This window comes from Battus philenor, unplaced genomic scaffold (genome assembly GCF_028537555.1).
Source record: "Battus philenor isolate CCGP_79_NKW_IND1 unplaced genomic scaffold, ilBatPhil1.0.hap1 SCAF_15, whole genome shotgun sequence".
Lineage (NCBI taxonomy): Eukaryota > Metazoa > Arthropoda > Insecta > Lepidoptera > Papilionidae > Battus > Battus philenor.
Genome location: NW_027181677.1, coordinates 2,487,986 through 2,515,548, shown reverse-complemented (window position 1 = coordinate 2,515,548; position 27,563 = coordinate 2,487,986). Strand labels below are relative to the sequence as shown.

Below are 27,563 nucleotides of genomic sequence, written 5' to 3'. Positions count from 1 at the left end.
TACTATTGTGAATGTATATCTGTGCAAAGTACCGCAACAAGAAACACAAATTTTACATCGCAGTATGTCATATTCAGAAAATGATTTCTGTAAAGAAAGCTAGGGCGTTTTTTGTATTATTAATCCTAATAAAGTATATGATTAGAACCAATAATATTAGTTTTTTGACATTTATAAATTGATGATAGATATTTTCAGCAATTTATTAAAATTTAAATAACACTACGGATAATCGGGGTATAAATCCACTATTTATTTGTAAATAAACCATGTATGATTTATTTTCTAATTTAACTTTGTTTACTATGAAAACATTATTTTAAATTTTAAACTTTATTAAGTATGCTCTTTTTCGGAGAACTTGTAATAAAAAAAGTGAATAGTCATCATAATTTTGGCAGTAGGAAGTCCACAGCTGGACATAGGCCTTCTCAATAGATTTTCAATAAGACCAATTGGAAGCAGACTCGTCCAGAATCTTACGACGACTTTAATAAAATCATCTGTCCAATTGTGAAGAAAAATTAGAAATCAAACTAAAAATATAAAAATAATTCTTCGTCTACAGTTAGGAAATAAAAATAATCAGTTCTATATAGACACTTGGTCACACACTATTACTTCGTAAGATGCTTTATGTTGTTGCGCAAGAAATATTTCTGTGTTCCTGTTTTGTTTTTGTTTGGGATACCAAACAGACGGTAACAGTGGAATGATGATAAATAACGGCATCTCTATTTTCAGTTTGAATCGGCTATAAATCTAGTGCAAACCTCCTCTATTTTTACTTTAATGATGTCATCATTCTATCACATTTATGATCTCTCTCATGGTCTTTTCTATTACCATGGTTTCCAATTTAACAGACGCTTGTAGCACGAATCTTATTTTCAGACAATCTGTTTTCACTAGTCTCATTTAAGTTTTGCCACTGTAAGGCTGTGTTAAGGGTAGTCCGTGACTTTAATGTGACATAGTACTTACTGTTCACCGTCATTTTTTATATATATTTGAGGTTTATGCTCGATTGTTAGATTTCTTGAAGATAAAGCCCGAACTTGAGAATACTGTTCAGCCTAGACTTATGCTTCTAATCGATTTTAATACGCTGGTTTGCTTTTACTAATCATCTGGCCTAGGTTAACCAACTCTAGACTCTACCTGGTGGTAACGAGATTTATGACATATTTAGTTAAGTTATGATAATCTGGTCGATATAGCAGTTTTGAAAATAATAAGGACATTATTGTTATTTATGTAATACAGCTGTATTTTTAACTTAATTCGCTATTTAAGAAGAGAGATTATGTCGACGTTAATACAGTTTTTTTTACCAATCAAGGACGTACTAAAAATAAATAAATATCTTTCGAGTGACAGTCAAAGACACGGGCCCCTTATCGTAGCACATGAGCATAGTCAAAAGCCTAGTCCAATCTGGTGAAATTGTAGTATGTAGCTCACGAGCTTGGCTACCTTAAAAGAGGTTTAAGGCTTATCGCCCTTAGAGCCCTGTTCCCTCGTACTTATGCAATCTGCAAATGCCACTTGGGTAAAAGTGCAAAAAATAATAAATTAAAAAAAACATACGATAAACTGTAAACGGTTAAAAAAATATTTTGGTTAACATGTGTAAAATTTTACTGTACGCTTTGTACATTATGTGTATACATAATACTATTACTTGATTTGCAACAACATCGTCAGTTAAAATAGTAGAATCATTTTCTAAAAAAATGAAGTCATCAATCAAATGGGAATTGAGCGGGTGAATTAACTAAAATTCGTTCATTTCGCTTTGTTAACTGCGAAAATATTAATGAGGCACACGGCATGCGCACGAGTGGACGGTGAAAGCGTTACGGAATTAATTGCGCCTAACAGAGATTGCGACGGTAATCTGCGTTCAAGCATCTTCACACATCGCTTGGAAACTACATCTATAAATCTTTGCTCTGCAGTAGCGGTCATGTTTAAACGACATATGACAGTTTAATTAAAACCAAAATAATGTGACGTGTATTTATTTCTCAACATACTATTATATTTTTACAAATTCAAGTTCAAAATATATTTATTAAAGTACACGCACACATTATACTCACTTTTAAATCGTCACTTTTTAAATATTATAAGTAATAAGCTACCACCGGTTCCCAAACTAAACAGTTGTTCCATTCAAATGAAATTTAACAATGAAAAACATGAAAATGAGTCAACAAATCAAGTTTCACACGTTTCAATCAACCAAATACTCTAGAATGCTATAATTAGATTTATTTAATAATATACTTTTAATTTTAGATTTAAAACTAAAAGGAAGATCTAAGATATGTCACGGAACTTTATTATATATATGTAAACTTAGATGCATGAAGGATTTTTTTACGTTTAACGACGAAATTAAGGCGCTACGAGTTTATTTTTATTTATTATATTTATCATGCGTTTGTCTTAAATTTGTTGATTACTTTGTGATTCTTTGTATATAAGAATCATACCACATGTTGTATTCAACGATGTAAATTCAATATAGAATTGAACCAGGATTTGATTTTATAGATGAAATCAAAGATCTTGCCGAAAAAAAAAATTGTGACATTCCCAATTTTTTTTTTGTAGGTTTTATGGGACTTTCGTAGTCAATCAATTTAAGCACATTGAGGCAATTAACTTGCAGAAGGGTGATTCTTGTAGGATTTGCCAATAAGTAGCATAAAGAACTACTGCTGTCTAACTTTCTTGTTATTAATAGTTATACGAGTATATACAACAAAATGAATAGTTTATCATTCAAGCTATAAACGTTTGTATATAAACTTTTTCAATTTAATGAATATTAATTCATACACATTAGAACGGGAGTGTATTGTAATATCCAGTAATTGTGTACACAGTTTTCCAAAAAATAAATACCAATTTTTAAAAGGTATAACAAGCTTCATTTCTAGTGCTAAATTAATTTACATTTTTTTTTTGATATAATTCTTATCCTTATAGTATATATACTTGTGTGTATATAATATGGATGTGGGGATATAGCAGTTAAATATTTAATTTAAACAGAAAACTTTAATTAAATAAAAACACTCGTACATTCGTCGTACATCGCAAATCTGACAGCCCCGGTGACATCCCCTGTCAATGTCAACCCTTACATCCTTTTATTCTAATGTTGCCCGTACACTTTTATATTGTATATATAATTCTGCACCCACTGCAAGGCGTAGACCACCCTCATAGATAACTATAGGGGGATATACCATAATTAACACGCTTACCATGCGGATGGTGATCGCAGTGTGGTGTTATGGTATGCAGAGGACGCTGCTGTTCGTTCGCTTATTTACGAGCAGTGGAAATTCTCTACAAATAAAGCACAATGTGCCAATTATATTTTTAAAAGTAAATTGCTTCAATATTTTATATAAAATACGTATGTACTTGAATGTTCATCTGTCATTTACATTTAGTTACTAATTGACCAGTAACTTTTGATAGTACAAATTCTTTCGCGACAGATAATGTAAAGTGAGAAGGGATTTTAAAAGGAACTTTACTTTTAAACATTTGGAACAAGTGCCGCGATTTTATAAAATTGTCTTGTCCGTGTTATATATTCCTTATCTTTATTTCCATAAATTTTGAGGTGAAAACACAACATTTAGCTCGTTATATAACTTTCTGAATCCCTTATCCCACATCCGGGTAAACGTTTACGGAGCATTAACATAGAAAAATTAAAATGCAATCATTATTCTAAATGTCTAAGTATTACGAACATGTAGGAGACTCTCTAATGTAGAGGTTACTGTATGCTCGCTGAAGCGATTTACATAAATATTTTTAAATTAGTATTTTTTAAAAACATTAAATATGTATATACATGTTATTAAATAAAACCATAACTACTAGGTTCCTTATTTATTTATTTAACATTTTCCACATTCAGTAACGACGGATTTAATGCCTTACAAGCATCCTTTACTGTAGCTGAGTATAAATAATAAGTAAAGACATATACTATAAGTATCGAAGTACTATATTTATTTATTATATTTACTTATACAATACATTACAATCTATTTATTTATTCTTTATCGTACGTAAAACAGAATATAAAGATAAATAAGACTAAAGTTTAGTACAAAGATCGGTCTTATCGCTAACGACGATTTCCTACAGATTAATATTACATAATTACGAATAACCTGTTTTTAAGTAAGAGAACGTAATATATATTTATATATGTACAACACTTAGTTTGCGGGTATATTTCGAGGCTGCCATATGCGTACAGTGGGAGCTTTTTTGAGAATCGCGCGGATATTTGCTTATTAAGAAAAATCGCAGTAAATCGAAAACTACTGCGATTATACAAACTAAACTTTATTTATGTTATACTTAAATATACTCTGATTTTCAAAAAAATGCGCTCTAGCGACGGAGTGCAAAGCACGTAAAAATACGTTGCCTACATGCCAAGTGATAAATCGCACTTAAACATGTATGTTATGATTAAGTTATTTTTCTGCTAATAGCTCTCTAACCGGTTTACCATTAATTTCAATAGCAATAGCTTTTTTTATTTAACGGTCACATTTGTAAATAATTTCTTTTAATATTAAATTTTTCATACTTCTCTCTTTCATATACTATACTTACTATACTATACTATACTACTACACTACTATACTTATCTTTTTTTTCTTACTATAACTTTTTCGTTTGCATTATATATCAGTGAATAGTGTGGCTTGCTTACTTATTGACCGAATTCTAATGTCCCATCATTGTTAATATTTCTAGATTAATATAAGATCAGAAAGTTTACGTGAAATCTTTTTAATGTTAATATATTCATAATTAAATAATTTATATCACGCATTACTTATGGGTGGAGGAGATCCGTTGAAGAACCAAGGGCACCGACGTAGCTCGAAAAAGCTCACGTCAAGTGGAAGTGGGCGTGGCACATGGCCGTTGGGGCCGAAAGTTTCTCAAATGGTGATCAGGAAACTGTGGACGCGGCCTAGGTCTAATCTTCACTAGACGCACCAAAAACATAGGTTGTATAAGGTTGCGGGAAGTCAAAGGAAAGAAGAAGCGATTTTTTTGCGACGCCTATATCTTGCTGTGAGCGTCTAACGGCTGAAAATAATACGAAAAAGATTGTTGTTGGGTTAACCTCGATTTAGTAAAGTTAAAATGGACTCAATAGCGACGTATTAAGAAAAATAGAGCTAAATATGGTATTAAATTACCCGCTCCGCTTATCACTACGGTAGTAGCGCTAATCATAAGTAGCCAGACACCGCGGCTACTGGTAATGCACTTAGTGTACTGAGATGTTACTCCGCGGGCGCTCGTACTGAGTGCACAGTGCGTGTGAGTCTAATCATTACGTGAAACAAATTTTCGTTGACTTTATCAGTTGAGTTCATATAACCTGTGCCTTCTCGATTGTTATATTTTTTATCTACGGATGCGTTTCATTTAAAAAATTTCTATTGACATATTTGAATCGTGTATTGCTTTTTATATATTACAATATATCTGTTTATAGTTTTTTTAATTGTAAAGGTATGTTACTATATGTTTTTACGATCGAGTGTCAGTCTCATCTTTGGACTTTTATTCATTTATTACCTTTTTTATAAGTATCTATATCTTTTTCATTAAAAAGTCTATGTAAAATATAAGTTGTAATGATTTTATTGTAATAGATTTATTGCCATTCTTCGCAATGCTTCTCGTAATACTTTATAATATTATTATTTATTACATTCCACCTAGAAATTTTACTCATTATATTACTCAATATGATGTATAATTATTAATCAAATAACTAAAGAAATTTTAAGTAGAAAACTAGAGAAATAATAAGTTTAGTAATGTCAAATTTATAATAGTATCGTCTTTCAACCATCTACATATAAAGTTTAATTGGAAGCATATATGTTTGTATTTAAAAAAAGAACGCAAAGTCGTACCGTAAGTTCAACGGGGAAGCCCCATATTTATAATAATCTAATGCGATAGTAATGATATTTGTTCTAGGAAGTTTAGAACGATGAAACCAACTTCTTCTTAAAGTTTCTAGAAGTCTTATATTTTTAAACATATGTATTAAATTAAGCTTCAAGTGCCAATAAGATCCAGATCGGATATCAGCTGAGTTCTTAAAGTTATGAGACCACAGACCGCAGATCAGCTGCACACTGACGTCCCACACTTTGGACGGACGCCCTTATTAAACCTTTTCTTGATAATGTATCTGTAGAGATACATCAGAATTAAAAAAAATAGTGGCACCAATTTTGAACGCAAAGTAATCATTTTATGTGAATGTTTCGCTAATTTCTTAATTGTCGAACGCTTGTTCAGTTTTTTCTGTTGGCATCCTTGGGTCTTAAAAGTCAAGTGGTATGAATATTAATGTAATATTTATAAAAAAATCTGCCAAGGTAAGGGTTAAGAAAGCCTTTAGACGCTGGATGAAGGTCGGCCTATGTCCAGTAGTGGGCATCCTCTTGCCAAACTAACGTATATACGAGACAAAAAATCAAATACTAAATCAGGTGGCAGACGCTATGCTCTACTGGAATATTTATTTTACAAATTTAGGGCGATGCTTTACAATAATGAAAGTATTGTCATGTTGTACACTTTGTATTTCTCTCCAATTAAAAACATGTTAAAATTTTTCTTTATGACAAATTTTAACAGTACAAGTGTTAGATGTGTGGTAGTGTATCGTGATTTAAAAATGAATTGTAACGAAAGTTATTATTTCCAATTTATCTGATATGTACATTCAGCAATTGTTCGTTGTGTACGTGTCGAATTGTTACGCCTACCGTGTTCGAATGTGACGCTTCATTTCCTACAAACTATTTGTTCAAAAAATTGTAAAACATTGAACGTTTTACGTAAAATATTCGACTTTCGTACAAAAGTGGTTTCTGCAATTAAACCGTCATTGATTTAATTCCGAAGACAATAGATTCTTATTTAAATACGTTTACTGGTACATTACATTATTATTTACATTAAGGATAGAATACATAGATTTTAGTGTTTTCTTTTCTTGTATAATCTTATATCGAATAAGGATTGGACTAACATATCTTTTATATTTTTAATTTCTAAAATGGCACACGTACTTTACTCTCCATGTAAATAGGTTTTGAAAATGCGCTACAAATTACCGATTACATTTTAAAATAAATTTAATCACATCTAATTATATTAAATGTTCACTTAGTTAAACATTACATAAGGTAGCAACCGAACAAATCGAGGTTCGCCCTATCGGCTAATGGGGTATTGACTGATAGCCCATTTTGAGGTCCCCTGTCAGGGGTCCTTGCGCCAGTCACTCCATGTAATGCCTGCCTAAGCGATGTTAGACCACTGCGACCTCCCAGTGCGTTAAATGTGATATACAGGCTCGAGCCAAGGTTCCCGAAGGCTTCTTGGTGTTCTTTTTGTAAATAAGCTCACATTATAGATCTTATTTCGTTAAAGAAACTTTGTTACTACTTGAAATACATTTCCTCATCACCCATCAGCTGTAGATATTGCTAAATATAGGTCTTTCCGTAGATTTAGAATAAGGCTGGTTGGGATCACCCTGAACCCAGCATCTTTCGACGACATAGACAAGGTCTTCTGGCCGTCTTAAAATACATTTATTTTTAAGTAAAGTCCTAGGTAAACTATTGATAAATCACGTCAACAAATGCGGTTGTAAAATTGTTTTTATTTTTAATTTCGCGGTATATCGTTTTTCTTATGATTAAAATTTTGAAATAGTTCTTATAGGTCAATACAATTTTTTTTTCATAGATTTAAAGTTTTCGAAAACGAACATTATTATAGACTGCCAGTACGGTGTGGTTTTAGTGAAGTGTTACATTTTATGAGGATGGAAATAGTGTTATGAAAAAAATAACTATTTAAATAAATATGGCGACCTGTCCGAGACGCCCGGTTCGATCGGCTTCCGCGAGGCTGAAGTATTCGAAGACTGTTCCAGCTAGCACGATAAGGTGGGTTTTCACTGTCCATAAACGGTTTTTTCATTTTATAGCATACGCTTTTTATATTAATATGTCACAGTTGTTTTCTATGTCAAAGATTCACTGATCGAAACAGGAAATATTAAGTTGTCTTTGTTTCATATATTTTTTTTATTAATAAATAAAGAAGTATAAAATGGATTCAGACGTTATTTTGCGGAAGTCCATCCTAAGTAAGAAAAGGTTCAATATATAGTTATTTCCGCCATGCAGCAGTAGTCGTGCAATAAAGTGCACCGCCCGCTGATAAATGCGCGTGCGGCAAACAATGCGAATTACAATTTTTTGTTTGGGGTTTTTATTAATGAATGCCATTATTCGGTGATATCGGCTTATAGATGTAATAATTTTTAATAAATGAATGTATATCTCAGTTGCCATCAATTACAATATAGAACGCAATGACAATATAGAAAGAAAATGCGATTTCAAAATTCAAAGTACTACATTACTTACTACAAATTAATTATTGTTTACTATCTATACCTACAGACAACATAATTGGTCTGTCACATTACAGCCAGTACAGAATATAGATTGATGTAATATATATATTTTAGTTTGATATGACTTGATTAAAAAGAGGTGTGTTTTTAAACCTTTTTGCTCCACCCGTTTAATTTTAAACTTCACGCGAGACTGTGGTATTTGATCTGTGAAGACGATTCGCCTAAAACTAAAAAAAATATGATCAACCAGTATATATGCCAGTTCTAGAAGCTTCAAAAAGTTATAACGTTTTTTTTTATTTTCAACTAATCGGTAAAAGTCGCGGCTTTTAATAAGGCCATATTAAACACACCATCGACGCTGTCTCTTTTAGAGAAATTGCAATAATCATTTTCACATTACTCCATTAAAACAAGCACATAGCACTACGTAGTTTTCTACAAAATTGACTAGTTACGTTTCATATAGGGTGGCCACATTCCGCGTGTTGCCACAGAGTAATTACGTGTCATTATATTCAGCTATTGCGCCGCTTGTTCGAAGTATGTTATCGGGATAATAACTTTCGTCTATAAACAGGCGTTTTGTATGAAATAATTTGATAACTGAATATGTAAATATTTATAGAGAAGATTTATTCAAAGTGAAAATTTACAACTACATGTATAGATATTTAATGGAATCAGGCGTTACCTCGCGGAAGTCCATCCTAAGTAAGAAAAGGACCAATATTTAGCCACTTCCGCACATGCAGTGGTAGTCGTGCAATGAAATGCATCGCCCGCCAGCCCGCTGATAAATGCGTATGCGGCAAACAATGCAAAGCACACAACCGCCACCACCAAGTTACTCAACACGTGTTTCACCCCTCCACGGGGCATCTTCAGAAGTTATGTTACACCGATTAGTGCCAAACACAGAGTCATATATAGAATAGCAAAGAAGATAAAAAGATGCTATGATTGTTCTTTTAGCTAGAGAGCTTCCTCGGGACCCTAGGCACAACATATAAAGGCTTCACTTGATTAGGTGGCCGCTGAGCTCATTAGTAAACATCTTATTTACAACTAAATTCAATCATCCTATATAAAGTGATCACTCTTAAATATGTAACAATTTATTTTCTATTGGATTGCAACAGACCTGTAACTTCTGGTAGTACAAAGTCTACACATACAGATAGAAACAATAATTAATTTTTATATGAAGTAAGCAGAAATTTTTAAACACTTTTACTTATTACATTAACATATGTTATTTATTATTTCTGAAACCATTGATTATTTGGTGTATATCATGCAATAATTGAGAGAAAATTAATTATATATTAATTTCCTTAAAACTTTTACACCTATAATAAATCATCCTGTATAACAAGCTTAGTCAATGCTCTGTTTATACTTTTAATACAATGACCTAACAATTATAAGTTTTTTTGTAACGAAACTTGTTAGTTTACGCCAAGTAACCCGTTCTGTGTGGAATTGTTTTGCATACGTTCAAATGCGTGTATCATGTGATATTATAATTTTATTAAGTAAGTAGTAGTACAAGTGGTTGATTATTGCACAAAAAATGTAATAAATGTAGACAAAACTAATACAGGTAGTAGCTAAAAACAACAAGAAATAATTATAAAGTTAATTAAACAAAAACTATATAATCTGTGATAAAATGTAAAACAAATTATAAAATGTAAAATAAATGATAAGATAAAGTAAAAATAGTGTGATAACCAAAAGCTGTGATAGTAAGGAACGAGGCGAAAGAAGTGAGGCGATGAATGAACGGCAGAAAGTAACGGAAAAGAAAGATAGAATTTTTAGAATGTAAGTAGAATAAAGATAGATCATGTGAAGTATGACAGAAGAGCATAGAAATAGAAAAGAAAAGAAATTGAATCATGTAAAGATAAAAACGTCCTTGTCCCATAAATAAGATAGTGGTACGAGAGGCCCCCAATAGCGGGGGTCATAAAAAAATACAAGTGTTTGAAATTGTTTGTTTGATGTTCGAATTTCGTGTTTATACATAATTAACAAATAATTCAAAATATTTTTTACTGAATTATAACTAAGTAAGAAAAGGGCCAATATTTAGCCACTTCCGCACATGCAGTGGTAGTCGTGCAACAAAGTGCACCGCTCGCCAGCCCGCTGATAAATGCGCATGCGGCAAACGATGCGAATGCGAAATTTTGAATCATGAAATGGTACGTCTCAATATCTCAGAATGTACACTACAGTCTTAACACGATAAAGAAATGATGATGAAGATAATAATGAATTAAATTTAAATGATTTAATAACACAAAAGTGCTATAAACATTACTACAGAGTAACCATTAAAATTTATTTGTGGTTACACAGTGATATAGATCGATACGTAAAGTAAATTTCTATTTGCCCGCAAGTGCTTTAAATAGATAATAATTACATTTTATTTTGCAAGACTTAAAGTTAAATTATAACAAATATGTAAGTAGGGGTGGGACCCACGCAGGCACTACCGACTCCCACACTTGGATGTAATACATGTAAATATAGAATCCAGGAAAAAAAAATGAAACTGAGGCGATGTATGTATAGAAAAGAATGGGAACGAATGAATGATAAAGTGAAGTGAAACAAGAACGAATGATAGATATTAATAAGGATGTAAGATGTGAGTGAAAATAATTAAACAATTGATTGTAAAAAAGATTCCCGCTCCCTGCTACGGGGAAACAAACAAATAAAAAAAATTTCCACCAGAAAGTCTTAATTTTTTGACCTTGATATGCCGCAGAGAACTAAATTACTTCATCATGCTAATGGTAGAGAAAAAGACCATGTGGTTGATCATCTGCCAGTTGGTCTGATTAAGTGAAGTCTTTAATTGGACTCCTTCATCATTGCCATAATGAAAACATTAGAAATAATGGAACGGAGACAACTCGTAACGAATAACACGTTTCAAAACGGATACGACCTTCAGAGAAGATTCAGATAATAAGCTCATACATTGGTTAACGTTATTATTAAAGACTATTAATAATAATTGGAATACCGTTAAATAGATATGATGGATAATTATCTGTTGCATTGCATATGCATGCGCGGTTATTGGAGCGTCGACGGCCGCTACCATCTTTGCGGAATATTTATAACTACTGATAGTTTCTTTTTTTTCTCTTTGGAAACTGTATTCCGGTACTCATAGGCTCAATTCTAATTTGAGAAAGATTTTCTTTTAGGTCCCTGCTATTGGGGACCTCGTAACCCTAACTTGTTTGCGACAGGGTTTTTGTACCTCTTTGATTAATTTTTTTCAGATCCTTCTTTATTTTTATGCTCTTCTGTCATACCTTTTAAGATCTATCTTTTCTCTTCTTTCATTTCACAAATTTCTTTTATTCATTTTTATACTAATTTCCGTTCATTCATCACCTTACTACTTTCGCGTCGTTCCTCAAATATCACAGAATTATCACATTTGTATATTTGTTTATATCATTTCACATTTTAATCCTGTATATAATATGCTATTTATAACTTTTTACCACAGATCACCATTTCTTTGTCCTAAGAGAAAGATTAGTTGTCTAAGTTAAAATACCGTTTAGTCCAAAGTGTTAAGTGAGCCAGTATTTAAAATCACAGGCAATGTACGAAACCAGAAGACTGAGACAAGTCTTATAATGTCAGTTATGTACTTTGTTATAATCAGGGGCAGCTCTAGCTCGTGTATCGCCCGTGTGCAATAAAACCCTAGCGACACCTAGGCCTGACTCCTCCCCTCCCCGTTTTTAACTTTGCCGTCTTAACAAGAAAGTTTTTTCATATTCCAACAAGCTATCTTATAAGTAAATATAGCTTACAATATGGTATTAATTACGGCCTTTCTCCTTATGACGGCAGAATAACACTCATTGTTGGGAGCGCCGCGGTGCGCCCTGAAACGGCGGCCCCGTGTGCATTGCACATCCTGCACTATAGGTTAAGACGCCCTTGGTTATATTATTGCTAATTACAAGGCCCTAAAGTTAAATACAGTATTCTGTACATCACAGCGTGAGTCTCCTTAGTTTGTATTTTACTTTTTTTCTCAAGTTTTTCCTCTGTGTTTATGTTCTTTATTTCAGCTGAAGATGTCCACTGCGGCTTTAGCTTCGTAGCTTTAGCTGTCAGCTTTCGTTTATCTCAAACTGAAAATGCCAAGCAACATGAGTTTGTTAACTTAATAATTCGTTACAGTTCATATCTGAACAATATGAAATATGTTCATTTTTTATTATAATTTTTAGACATAGACTTTTTTAGTTCAGAAAACTTAGAAGATATAATGGTATTATTAAAAAGTTTTTTTTTTCTTATTCATAAAAATATAAATATATATAATAAATGCATAATTTTAATACTAATCTTCCAAAAAACTTGATCGCATTGAAAGCTATTATTTTATAAAAGAATTTTTATTATAACATTTCTTTAGTTATTTCAAGTTCAATAGTTTAATAAAAAATGGTAAGCATTTTTTTCAATAAAAATAATTTAAATTTTTGATAATAATTTTAAAATATAAAAATGTGTTTTCCCGTACCGGGAATCGAACCCGAGCCTCCTGGGTGAAAGCCAGGTATCCTAGCCACTAGACCATACGGGATTATAACAACTAGTTTGAAATTATGAATGTTAAGATTTAATACAAGTAGCTTTTAAATGCAACTATTTTAATGAACTATTTTTTTAGTTTTATTACGTAAAGTCGTTGCTATTTCAAAAATATACGGGAGAGTGTTTACAACCAATAACTACAAAATTCGAAAATAGTAAAATCAACTTAAATATGATTTTAATGCGATAATATATTCGCAATGTATTAATTAACTTATAGATAATTAATATATGATTCTCATACATTAATTATTTAACAATTTCTTACTAATCATATAAATAATCAATTATATTAATTATTATTGATTATTTTATAAATATTTATTGATTAAAAAACATATACATAATAAATTTGAAGATAATATTACAAGACCTTAAATTAATATCGTCATACATTCTACTTATAACGTGGTACTTAGTGTTTTGAAAAACATAATCGGGTACAACACGACATTTGTAACATTCCTTGAATCGTAAGAGGATGCATTTAGTCCACTAATATGAAAGAAACAAACGTACGAGGGCATGTTTGACAACATTTTAAAATGGGTATCCACTGAATATTGGTACAAGTAACAGAAAGAAATACACAAAGTTTTATATAGATATACAGATTAAGGGAAAACTGTGCATTTGTCCATTCGCGATGAACTTCGATCGTTTATCAGTTCACGCGCTGTAAAATTGTATTGCCATTTAATACCTCAAAACTTCAGTATTTAACGATCAAAGAATTATTAATCTATTTCATATTTGATCAATAAATATTATGATCACTCTGAAATATTACATTAATTTACATTCTCGGGATCTTTTCGGGCTTATAACATACGATAGTTTAATATATGCAGAGACAGGTAATATACAATAATTAAATTTTAATACGTAGTAATTTAAATTTATAAAATGCATTTTCTTAATAAATTATCATTACGCTATTTATTATTTTTAAAGCCATTGATTTTCCCATAGGGTGTGGCAGGGATAAATTGACAGTAAACGCTGTACATTGACTTCTTTAGGGGATTTACTTTTATTTAAAATCACCTGTATATTGAGATAGCAATTTTACAATAGACACAAACTAGATGCATGACAGTTATAATTATGTTTCAATAACGGTAGGCATATCTCAAGACAAATGTATGTTATGACGTGTTATTAATGTTATATACTTAAAGTTTAACTTACCGGTTCCTATTGCATAGTTAATTGATTATGTTAACGGTCGTTTATAGAGATTAATAAGCGGTGGTGGTAGGAGGCTGATGTCGGGACGCACGCGAGTAACGGAACGTTCCGACCTGAAAGCCACACTGTTTTCTTCTTAATAAGTTTTTCGCATAAATGTTTTAATGCGCTACCACTCGGTTTGCGTGAAAACTGACGATAATTATAGACAAATACGCATCGTATCTTAAAACCACATGTTCTTTATTATCATCGCATGATCTTCAGGAAATGGGGTCATCGCTTTAGGAGTAGAGAGATATTCTCTATTCTAAATTGATAAAAACACTTGTGGCAAGTAAACCAGAATAGCTGTTCCAGTCGCAATATTTTTACCGAATGCCTATATTGATAGTTACATAGCAACCCACGGGAATAATACAATAAAAAGTTCATAAAGTCGTTATGACGATGTTTTTCAAATCGGTGTTCTGATGTACTTTAAGTGTTAGTACAATTACTTTTACTCGAAGTCTGTCATCAGTTAAACATGAAGAAAACTCAACCGACGACACACTAACTCTCTCCGCTCAAAGTGTGTCGTCGGTCGGGATTACGCTCGGAGTTTCGCTGCGTGGTCGAATCAGAAATGAGAAGATCCGCAGAACCAATATTTGATATGAAGTGGCAGTGGGCGGGGCATGTTGCTCGTGGACCGCACTAGGTGGACCGACGACATAGTTAGGTTAGGTTAGGTTAGGTTCGCAGGTTCGGAGTCGCGGGAGTTTAGGGTGGGGGCCCTAAACTCCCACTAGGTTCGACGACTCTGAGGCGGACGATGGTTCGATGAGGTCTCGAACCATCGTGATAGCACCACGAGGGTTTCAGGGGTAGCGTATACATGCATACCCCGGGACGGGCTATCGAAAATAGTACGGTGCGAGGGAAGACCGCGAAGCGATCCCTGACCTGGAGATACCGCGGTCCCCCGTATAGCGTAGAGGGCGATCACCGGGGGGTTTTAGTGGGTAGAAATCCCTCATACCCTGTCCTCCCCCAAGAGGTGGGGCATCTTGAACGTCCGGAAGATTACCCCCCCCCCTCCCCAACGAAACCAAAAAAAGGTTAGGTTAGGTTCGCGGGAGATCTTTGGATGCTGGCAGCGCAGAACGTGGCCTTTTTTGGGGGAAGTCTATGCCTTACAGTGGGCGTTCATCGGCTGAAAATAATAAGACGAAAGGTACCTCTATATCTACCCTGTATAGAGAGCAGGGATTGCAAGTCTATTTCTAAAACTTTTTTTGGTTTAGAAAACTCAGAAGAAATATTGGCATCGACAAAAAGTTTTTTTTTTAAATTTTATTCTATAATTTATCGCGAGATTTTTTAATATAAATAAATATGGTTATCATTCCGAAATGTAATTTTTTAATGATAATCTTGTAAAAGATTGATCGTATTGAAAGCTATTATTTTATTAAAGTAGAAAAAATGGAAGGATTATTGTTGAAGTGATAATTTGAATAGAAAATCTTTTAATATGTTAGTTAATAAATGAACACCGGTGAAATTACGTTACAATTACGATTCAGATGGCGTCAATACTTTGTTTTTTGTCACACTTCACTGTGTGACAATGGGCGGACTTCTTTCAGAGCCATCTAGCGTCGGATAGAAACGTTGGGAAAATCTACACAGAAAAACGTAATTGCTACATGATTTTCTCCAGTAGACGCGACTTGGGATGACACAATGGAGTGCCAATGTCAGAATGTCACGACTCAATAACAGATGCGTGCAATTTCACTTTGAATACCTTTCCAAGCAGGCAGCCATTCTGTACTATATATATCTATCTCGGTAACCAATAATAAATAGTTGAAGTTTTGTATAACAAAAAAATCAAATGATAAATATTTATCATGATCAATAAAATTATAGAACCCTTGGATTATTTTATTTTAATTCAGTTTACTACTATAAATTTAATGTTAATAAATAAAAATCATTAATATTTTTATACGGATTCTAATAGTTTTGTACAGACAGAAGAATAATCAGAATTATGTTTAATTTCGTTTAATTATATTATTGAATACACGGTAACACCAAAGAGGTTACGATGGTGTTCCAAAGATAAAACACTTACTGTAAATACTCTATTATAGGCGCCGTTGATTAGGTTTGTAATATATAAATAGCAAAGTTAGAAATAGTATAACATAAATAGATAAGTAATTAGTACGTAAGATATAAAACTAGCGTTAATTTTACGTAAAATAGCGCCTAAACTTATTATAAGTATGTTAATTAGACGTAAGTGAAACAAAAAAAATACAGAAAAACAAATGAGCTATATCACCATGCTAAACACAATCTATGAGACTTATATTTAGCCCGTAGCATATTTATGATATTAAAATTAAGAAATGAAGTATGATAGTGTAAATAGGAATTTAAGACAGAAAAAAACTGTAAATAAGTTAGTACAAGGTATCTAATAGATTCAGGCGTTACCTTACGGAAGTCCATCCTAAGAAAGGGACTAATACTACTTGCGAATTGTTTACCACACGCGCATTTATCAGCGTGCTGGCGGGCGGTGCACTTCATTGCATGACTACAGGTGCATAGCGGAAGTAGATATATAAGTCCCTTTCTTAGTTAGTACAAGGTTTCTGCTGTTTAAGGGGAAAGATGTACGGCGACTGTAAATGTAAAAGAAATATTCTATTATAAGCAGATTCATCTCTTTCAAATCATCTTCACCATCATCATTATTTTAGTGTTAGAACGTCCAGCGCTGGGCTTAAGCCTGCCCCAGAGACTTCAAATAGTACCGGTTTGAATAGGCCCGCATACAAAGTCCGTCCGAACGTCCTATGACGTGCTTATGGGTCTGTGGTATTTACTCCAGAGAAGGAATTATTGTATAGCAGTGATCAATGAATATCAGGTGTTTTTAATACACCTCAATATAATACAATAAATGTTTAAAATAATACAAATATTCGTACAATAGGATATAATAGAAAGTTGCACAGTCGAAGCATTATTAATAGCTTTAAATTAAGTTTATCATTTCTAATGTATTTAATTATCGCTGGAAATTCAATAATGATATGTATTCATGATAACATCGTCGTTACATCAAACTATATTATTATGTATTATGTAAGACGATGATCTGTGTTAAAACAAGCAGATGTTTTCAAAAGACGCCTTAGGTTACGTTACCAAATATGTAAGAGGTGTGTGTTTCTAAGAACCAATAGAATCATTCCATTTACCTTACAAGTTTGCGTTTTAAGTTTCCAGAGGATTCCAGAGGATGTGTCTTTTGCATACCATAATATCACACTTTGATCGCCAACACGCCTTCCAAACGTAGCCATTATGGTATATCCCCTCACAGATATCTTTAGGGGATGCCTTGCCTGGCGTCTATGGGCTAAAACGACAATGATCTGCTAGCAAAAAATCATAAAGGAGGAGACACATATATGTTATATACGTAACTTAAATTCTAATTTATATATTAGATCCTCTTCGCACACATGTAGTCTTTACGCAAGTATTACTAGAAATATAAATATAAAATATCATTGAATTTATTTTATTTTATTTATTTCTAAGGCACATCAACAACTTCACAGATATCAAATCATAACACTACTTTAATAAAAAATATGCACAACATCCACACTTAAGTTTGGTTCAAAACAAAAATGTTATTTAGTTGAAAACTAACAAAATAATTTATGATGCTGTATAAAATCCTATTATTAATTTTTAAAGAAACAATTAACAGAATGTACTAAATAATAATACTTGCAAATGTTCACTATATTCTAGGAATTACACAAGTTTTTTTTATTATTTAGGCATTAAACCAATATATGTAAGAGTATATTTCGAGTTGTAAATCGAATTTAAAAAATTCTGGTATTATAAAGTATTTTATCTGTTTTTGTACACGAGAGTGACGAATTTAAGATGTCGTACCTTCTTCATTCATCGTCTTCCTCTCTTCAACCGAGAGACGCCCTCGGGCTTTGTCCCTCATTGTAACTATATATAAAAACTGGTTGATGGTTTTAGTTAAATAAAGTTACATATAGGCCTGTCATATCATCAGTTACGACAGCTATTCAACATAGTTGCGATTGACAAACAACTAGTGCAGTTATTAATTGTGGATTTAAAAAAAAATAAACATCGCGTAAAATTAATTTAAAAGTTCATATACTTTTAACTTACTAATACGTAACTACTGCGGATATGTAAAATTTGAAATTCGAACACTCAAATTTATTGAGATTATAGATAACTTTGATTTTATGTAAGTGATATGACATGCGAAAGCATGACAGATGATCACTGCGCCCTTAACGACGACGAAATGATGATTTTATAATTAAATTAATGATGAAAACTGGTTTGAAATAGACGGTATAGTAAAAAAGGTTCCGCCGTTTGTGACTTCCGTATTAAAGTCATATCCATGTTATAATTTCAAATCACAACTACCTAAACTCGGTCCACCTATTCCAATCGTCGGTTATAAATCAATAAAAAAAAGGTTGCGTAAATAATTCGCGCTGTTTTCCTGTTCATTTGTAATCTGCTTACGTAAATACAAAGCGATCAGTATACTGCTCTTTTATACAAAGCAATACAGGGACTTCAATGATCATATAACTCACACACAATCTTATTTCAAAGTGTGATCTTTTTTGTTAATTTTAAGAGATTTCCACCTATATACTCATCACAATATATCTGGAAACATAAGGATTAGAAACTTGATATTTAGTAGGTATATTCCTTTTGCCAAGTAAAAGTCAGTTAAGACTTCAAGGGGAGGGAAGTTGAGGGGTTTTCATTTAAATGTGTATAAAACTTGGACATGATATTTTAGGCATGTTAAAAATTTCGTAGAAGCGAACGAGATACAGCTGGTATGATATAACACTGAAATTGCATATGAAAGGACAACGCTACGCCACTTTAATGAGGTGTTACATCATCATCATCATAACACAGACTTCCTTCTAGCAACTTCCTGTGACCTTGGCTAGGTTATCAGTCAACTAAGAAGGGCAAAGTCATGTAAAGTCTACTTGCTCCTAGTCGCTCGAGAATCTTTCGACCGCAACGGCCGTTAATAAACCGTTTACTATAATATAATAAAGAGATTTAATTACATAAGTATTATTACTAGAGCAAGCTCTGTTGTAAACCGTGAGAGCGACAAACAAACAAAGCGCATTTTGTAACCGAACACTTGATCCGAAGCGATTTCGGCTCTTGCACTCAGTAGTGATAGAATAGCGAAAGTGTTTTTAGCGAAAACGCCGCGTCATGATAACGCGTAGAAACTCGCGGGCCGTGCCCAGTGCCATCGACGCGAAGCTATTTTTTTATTTTTTTATTATCGAATGTTGCTAGTTTGTTTATCGTAAATAATTAATCATGACTATTCTTATAATCTATGGCAGTGGTATTTGGAGAGAAACTTTTTAAAATAAGAATTAGTAGCTATAAAACAAAAACAGAATTTTCATGTTTTTTTTTAATATTATTTTACTGGGGAAACAATGGACATGGGGCCAAATAGGCGATATATGGAAGGAAAGTATGTAGTATTATTAAAAATTATACTAAATATTACATTGTAAATAATAGTCCCTGTTCATCAATGATGTGGGTGAACATCAGGTAAAGGAACATCAATCATCAGGTCAGTTGATGAGCTTATCAAGAAATCTCATGTCTGAGTTCATATGACGAATTTGTTAAGTAACTATAAATTTACATGACTTGACTTGTGTTGGATGTTTTTTAAAAGAATAGGTGTTGAACAAATATATTTTTAATTTATAATGTTTCTTATTTACATATTTTAATATAAGAGTTTTTGATAGTCGTATTATGATGTCAGTGAATGATGAATAAATCTACGAAGTATAATAATTGTAATAAGAAGATAATGACTTAGACATCTATGGGATATCACTTATTTTTCTCCTCTTTTACATTTTCTTCTTTTCAGCCGATAAACGTCTACTGCAAGGGGTAGGTCTCCCTAAAGATCTGGCTGGTCCTATGTTGTCCGCATTCAGCGTCTTCGAGACCTTAAATATGTCGTCGGTCCACTGAGTGGGTGGTCGGTCAACCCACGCTGCGTTTACCGGCTGATACCACACGAGATCCTTTCGGCCCCAACGGCCAGTTATTACATCAATTTATTTGTTATTCATTGCACTGTCTAAATCTTATTTACGCTATGTGAATACTTCCAAAGTTCTTCTTATTTTAGTTCACTTGTACTTTAATTACTATCCACATATAACAAACATGACAAAAATCTCTAAAATGTATCTCTATTTACATAACTGTTTAACTAAGTCTTACTTCATTTCCCTTGTTTTATTTTTTAACTAAAGATTAACTCAATGGACATTTAAAAGTCTGTCATTTGATCAATAAATACAAAATCTAAGTGTCATTTTGACATTTCATTAAGTTTGATTTACTTTTATCGAGTTACGAACTGTAATAATTGGTTAAAAAGTATTTATTATATTAAAATAAATTAACTATTTATCTCTGAAATAATTTTTTATACAATGTAAGAGTTGATATTTGTCGCCAAAATCTCCTTCGGCGAAATGTCATTTCTCATGTCCGGACATGGTGGTTCCTGCTATATGATATCTGTTAGTATTTAATTATGTAGAAAGTTTCTAAGCTAGCCTCGTATGAGTTCGCAATTGATCATTCATAAGAAATATATGATAAAATTATCAATTACGAATGGAAACGTAATAGATGGATCGATAAACTTTAAAGCTGCCTAGTCTCGTGTCATTAAACTGTCTTATTCCATGTGAAATTGACGCGGTACAAACAGACCAAAGAGAACACTTTCGCTCTGATGTGAAATGCTGCGGCCGTCAGTGGTGTGTAGGCGTGCGTCGTGCGCGCTTGACTGACTCGAATTAACACCCGATGCTACTAATCGATTTGTGATTTTTCAAATTTCGAAACCCCTGTGTTCTTTTTTCGAAAATTGTCTGTGTTTGTGTGATGACTCTCCTTTTGTTCCGCAAAATGTGCACGTCATTATTATTCCACATTTTCTGTTCTCTTTCGAAGAGTCTTGTGTGAAAGTTATTTAAAATTCTTCCGATACTCGCGTTGGATTGTTAATTTCGAAAATGACACTTAATAATATACAGCCGTACACGAGAATGACGAGTAAACTTTTTGGGAAAAAGAGTAAGAAAAACAAGAGACATCAGAAGGCAAAAGCCGGTACTTATGCTGGGAGGGAACGGTAAATCATAGTTATTTTTATATAAGAAACAATTTAAATATACGAAAGAGATAAGAGAGATCAACTTGACGTTGTAGTATGTATCTATTATATTAGTTTTCTAGAATAGAATGTCAAATGCCAGATTCCGCTCAAAGTTCCATTTACGTTTTTTGCCTCAAAGCTATCCATCCTCATGAACAGTTTCGTGATGGTTACTATTAAAGCTATAAAAAGGTGAAAGCGTAGCTTTTTTTGTCAATTAATGTATGGTACACCCTATCCAAAATTAACTGTTTCTGAAATAATAAATAGTGTTATTAAAAATACTTCCTATTAAAATTAATTACTTTTTACAATATGTCAAAAATTGGTCACACCTACATGAAAACCTTCATGGGTTCATGCAAAACAATTTTGCCAAAGATTATCATATGATCAAATGCATAGTTTACGTTTTTATAAAGGACATACAGACAAACATTCATTTTTATTCACATAGATGATTAAATATATAACTACATACTTATGAAAAATGCTAACTTCTGTTGTCACAAAGATACGATTCGTCTATTTTTTTACATCCTGTAGCTTTAGACTATGATAGCTATTTCATTGAAGTTCACTAATTAAATCATAGTACCCAATTAAGATTTATTTTCTATGAGATTAGATTATATACCCAATAGTACCCAATATAGATTTATTATTCTATGAGATCGAATTATAAGAGAAAATGAGAAGGTCTGTAGACTAACAAAACTAACCGACATGGCCTAGCGGATTAGAAAGACAAAGTGGCGAGGAACAGGCAGTATTATAGGGAGCAGATAACAAGGTTCTGGAGTGGAGACCTTTCACCAGCAAGTCTAGGCTAGGATATCCCACGAGGTAGACAGATCACTTTTTTAAGGTTTTTAAGGTAGACGGCTAAAACACTGGATGCGAGCAACTGGTTTTACTGGAAATATATGAGAAAGTTCTATGTCAAGTAATAACGAATTAGTCAAAAGTCATACGCAAAGTAACAACAGGAAGTCACTATTATTTTTAACAAATATGTTACAGAGAAATTATTGGACCAATATAAACCTTTTTCAGGTTTTGGTCTTATGTTACACTTTTAAAATCGTGATGGTGCACAGTTTTATAATTTAAAATATAAATGCTAGATCATAGATGAAGAATTTTATCCACGTCAAATGTTAGCGTTGCAAAAAAATGCTCATTCGTTTTTTAATCTGTGAAACTGTGGAATTTACTATTTGAACCTTACATTAAAGATCTTTTTATTGATGCACATTTTATGAGCACCAATTTATTAGCACAAACAAAGCCTTTTATAATTTATATTTACATTAAAAGTTTGATGTACTTTATGATTCAAATATATGATGGTGAAGTATGATGGAAGTTTCACTTAAAACTCCCAGGCATTAGGAAGGAAAATTATTTTTCGTAGGTTGGTAAGACTGTTTATAACATTTGGCAAGCGTCTATTTTTCAAAACTTGGAACATCATTCGGCTCAATAAAACCATTTTGACGGATGTGTCTTAAACGCGAAAAAATTATTGGTGCGAAACAGCTCGACTTTTTGTAAAAAGCGTCAAAAATTCGACCCATATAGTTACGCAACAACCATATTCGCCTGCAAAAGCCAATGCGGGGACGTCATCTTGACACGATTAAGAAGACAAAAATTAATACAAAGACCACTTCCAATGTTTCGAGGACTGGAATAAGCGTTGACTAAAGTGTGTTTTATCAAAAGGGAATTGCTTTGACGGGGATCAAAATTATTTTGAAGAATAAACAAGGAATTTACATTTTATAAACATTATATTATTAATAATTTATATTAACAATAATTAGTGGTTTTGTCTCTTACCACCTTTCCCTATTACGTACAACATCAAGCACGATCAGAAAAAGTTAGATCATCTCCCTATCTTTTTCTTGGTTCACGATTGTTGTTTGTGATTTGATACATAAAACGCTTTCAAATCGATATTTCCTTATCTGAATATAAATCATCCGCGCATTCGATAAATTCAGTTATATTTATTTAAACTTAACATGTTTAATCTATAAAAAAGCTTAAAACAACGAAAAGATCCGAGATATATTTTGATTTTCAATTAACGTTTAATATTAATAAAGAAACACTTGACTATCATACAATGGCTTTTGACAATACCGACTTTTTTATTTATTTCATAATCTAACATTAACCTACTTGGGTAATACATTGCACGTTTAGCTTTGGGGGCATTGCTTTTAAATGTTTTACGCTGCGCAATGTATTGTAAAAATTTAATGCAATGTATTATGACATTGTGTACACGTCAAATTGTGATGAATCTATTTTAATGTTGTCTTGTAAAGCACTTAGAATACTAGATGCTGCAGCCCCGTTTTCTTCGAGCTTTATGTCACCTTATTACAGATTATATAATATAGTTCACACATATATTACATATATTATTTTTATTTAATACTCTTTAATTTAAAAGAAATACATATATGCTTAATATCAAAGAAAAAAAGTATAATGGGCGGTCTTATCTCTCAAGGCATATCATACAAATAACCATTTATATATTCTATACCCTTTCCATATATTATTTTTTACATTTATAGTTCTTATTACACTTTGGGAATAACTGTCTTTTTAATCTTATAATTTGATTACGAAGTAATGTTTAATAGCATCAAATCAACCATTAGTCTTTATTTTTAATGTTTTTATAAGATTTAATAATAAATTGGCAAATATCGTAAATAAAAAATTGAAAAGAACTTTATTTCAAAGATTCATAATACAATTTAATGATTGGCAGTTTCATAATTATTGTTTAATGTTTTAATTGCTTTAAATTGTGCTCTCAAAAATCAATTTTTTAAAAAAAGAATCCATTTGTAGGTTGTTCCATCCCGTGTGAGCAGTGGTAGTTCAAAGTAGAGAGTGACTGAGAATTACGATCGTAGGTCGCGGGTTCAATTCCCGTGATGCTATCGTAAATAATAGGATTTTCACTGCTAAGAGACAAGTTTCCAAAGGATGGACAGTAGCGTCCTTTGCTTATTATAATACTACAATTTGATTGTCAAACAACTTATCGAGCGTGGCGATTATAGATATATATATATCGCTTCATGGATTTCTTTGGGAGAAATCTATGTCTTGCACTGGGGCGTCTATGGGCTGAAACGGCGACGACGAAACTATTTAATTATTAAACTTCGAATTTTAAACACTTTTGCCTCACAAGTGTAAAATTAAAAACTTTTACTTTACTTCAACTCCTAATAGACTATTGGTTTTCATAACAAAATAAAGTAGATTCTAGAAGCAACAATCCAATCACGCGCAACCGATTCCCGAGTTAAAGTGTTGTTTTTAATCCATTGAACGGGCACAAAGGTGATGCGTCGACCTTACAATTCTCTCACGTTTCACTCTTATTTTCTCCTTTCGTTTTCACTTGAGCACGATTCCGATCAGTGACGTCATAATTTTTTTTAAATTCAATTAATCTCTTTACGCATACCGTATTATCTTTTTTTCATCATTATCCAGTCGCGGGACACACCGCTGGACATATCATAAAACATAAATTTCATTGAAAGTCATGAATTTTCAGGTAGACTGCTTTCAACCAGTTTAATGTATTTAGGAGTCCTTGAAGATCGACTGGGCCCCGGACATGGGGTATTCATAGTTAAAGCAGTAGAAGAATCTCTGCACCTAGAAAAGAAATATATTTATACACGTTTCATCACTTACCCATTGAATATTATCGAAGATTCGAACGTGCTATGTTTAGCTGACCATTGCAACATTAAATAAAAAATCCGCACAGTCTGTTATTCTGACGACACCACAATCCGTCTTCACTGTTCATTATTTGTTGATGTAATTGTATTTAAAAATATAAATCTGCTATCAGATATCCGTTATATTAATTACTTATTGAAGCCGCCTCTATAATTTTTAGGCCTATTAACGAACGTTAATAAGTTTCCGTATTACCAATCGTGTGATTATTATACAATAAATTCACTCAAATGTTTCCGCTGATATTAGCATTGTATATTGAATTCAAACTACTGCAATATACAGGCTAATCTCTAAAAAGGCAAACTTTTTCCATACAACATATACTAACGTATCTAAATACATACTAACGTATCTAAATACATACCATATTATATGAACGGCTTCCAAATTTAACCACACAAAGATAATTACTGAACCAATTCTAAATACATATATTTAGCATCGATTTAACAAAATCGAGTTCAGCGATAACATAATCAACTTATTGCAAAACTATAATACGAATAATTATTTAATAATCTAAATTTTTACGTAATTCTAATCTATTTGTATATATATCTATTTGTTTATACGTGTAAAATAGAGTTGTTGTTTAGTTTATTCTTTCTACCAACGATATTTTAAGCATTAGTAATCGATGAAAGAATAAAGAACATAATAAAGAGACTCAGTAGTATATTTATACGCTATATATACAGGTGATAGGTTAAAAGAGATGATTATATAGTGCATTCACTGGCACTTAATATATGGCGTGGTTTCAAAACAAGGGTTACAGAAATAATAAATATCGTAATGATAATACAGTAAGAAATACATTTTCATAATTCTAATCACTACATGTTAAAACTATGATCAGTGTGCAATGGCAGAATAGCTGTAGAGAACTGAGACATCGATAACATCTTAAAAATAACAAACTGCTTCATGTTATATCCAAGAGATGAGAAATTTCGAAACGGACTGAAATTGTGTATTTAGCTAGGATTAGACTAGGGTAGATAAGACATTCGTTCTAATTTTAAATTTAAATATTGGCTACGGATGGATATTGTAGATATATAATCTGTATATCTATTCAAGTCTTCTCTTCTTGTTGTGCTGTGGTAGTCCAGCGGTAGAGGACTGAGCTAGCGATCTTAGGCTGCAAGATCATCCCCGGGATGCAATCTTATGCAATCAACACTTTGTGTGTTGATTATATAAGATTGCCACTGCTCACAAACCAGATTCCAGAGTATGGGCAGCAGCGTCATCTGCGTACACGTTAACCCACCTGCCAAGCGTGGCGATCATCCTATATCCCCCCTTTTATATTTTTGGGGGAAGCCTATGCCACGCAATGGGCGCCTACAGGCTGAAACTTTGCAAATGATGATCATAAAAGTAGACTTCATACTTCCAAAAGTTGTTGGACTGTAATTTTTATATAAAAATAACTAATTAATGTATATTTCAGAATTAATTATACGGGCTGATTGGAAATACGTGTAAACTTTAAAACATTCACTGACATACGTGTTATACATTTACCCCTTTAAATGTTTTACACCCATAACTTATTACTATTTACTTGTTTGGCTTTATTATTGTATTTGAATTCTATTTATTTTAAAATTCAATTAAGATAACAGTTTTGTTATACTTAATTTACAATATTGTGAACATATCTCATTTTCTATATGTCTGTTTATTACGTGGTTGACGTCACTTTTAAATAAAATAAAAAAAAATTGAGGTTAGGACTAAGTGCATTTAGTGCTATTTCTCTTTAAATCTGATAAAGTTATAAAAGAGAACGAATAAATAGCATATATACAATGTCATATTTATTTACAATCATATTAATTCTTGCTTACATAAATGTATGTAATCAATAAGAATTTTAAATTAGATATACGTAACTAACAGACAAGTATGTCACTATACCACATTGTATTAAAAATTATTACATTAAAGTAAGTAAAAGTTTATAGCATATTAGTAAATTCATGGCGTTATGTAAAATGTCGCCCTCAATTTATTAAGCGGTGCATTGAA

General features: G+C 32.3%; 1 protein-coding gene and 1 non-coding gene across 2 annotated transcripts in view; one reads left to right on the top strand and one right to left on the bottom strand.

Annotated features, from left to right (window-relative positions):
* The window catches only part of f (forked), an 81,939-nt gene that overhangs the window by 6,651 nt on the left and 47,725 nt on the right, over positions 1-27,563 (top strand). The gene's annotated exons all lie outside the window — the stretch shown is intronic.
* Positions 13,107-13,178, bottom strand: TRNAE-UUC (transfer RNA glutamic acid (anticodon UUC)). Its single transcript has one exon. It is a non-coding gene; the product is annotated as a tRNA-Glu (tRNA).